Consider the following 777-nt stretch of genomic DNA (forward strand, 5'->3'; position numbering starts at 1 on the left):
TTAAAAATGTTTGATGAAGTCCATTCCCCTTCAATTGGGTGTCACTGAAAAGAAACTCTTAATAAAAAGTGTATGTGTAAGGGGAGGGAGGGAGTGGGCTCTTGCTAAATACAAGACCTCAAAGATTTATACTAAGTTCTTTCTTTATAGTTTTGGATCTTATATTTCAGTTTCCCGTGCACTCTGGTTCATTTTTCAATACTGTTTGAGATGTGGTGGATTTATAGTTGTTCTAGCCACTTGTGAAATAATCTACTCAAGAGCCCTGGCAGCCTTCTTTGCTTTTTAAACATTAACTGTGTCTAGATATACGGGTTTACATCTGAACTCTAAATTCCATTTCAACCACAGTCCCAGTGTGTAGTAGGTAACACTTATAATTCTCTGCCTTATGATAGTGGGAAAGTTATACCCACTCAGTAAAGCTCATACCTCCCATTTTGAATTTGACGCTCCTCCTGGGCTTCTGACATAATGCACCTGTCACTGTTGACAGCAGCAGCAAGCCAAGCCAGCCCATAATCACCAGCACATCACCCTGAGACTCTTCACGCATGCAGTGGGAAGCTCTGCAGTTCATGGTTAGGTCGCTGGAATGCGTTTCCACTGGGCACTGTCCTCTTAGTCTGGGCTTATTAGAATGTAACCCTATGGTGAGATGAGCAGGGCCTATGTAGGCCCATTGGGTGGCAATATATTACACTGAGTACTGCTGCATTACACTAAGTACTGCTGCATTACACTGAGTACTGCTGCATTACACTGAGTACTGCTGCA

This window comes from Mus pahari, chromosome 4, assembly GCF_900095145.1.
Source record: "Mus pahari chromosome 4, PAHARI_EIJ_v1.1, whole genome shotgun sequence".
Lineage (NCBI taxonomy): Eukaryota > Metazoa > Chordata > Mammalia > Rodentia > Muridae > Mus > Mus pahari.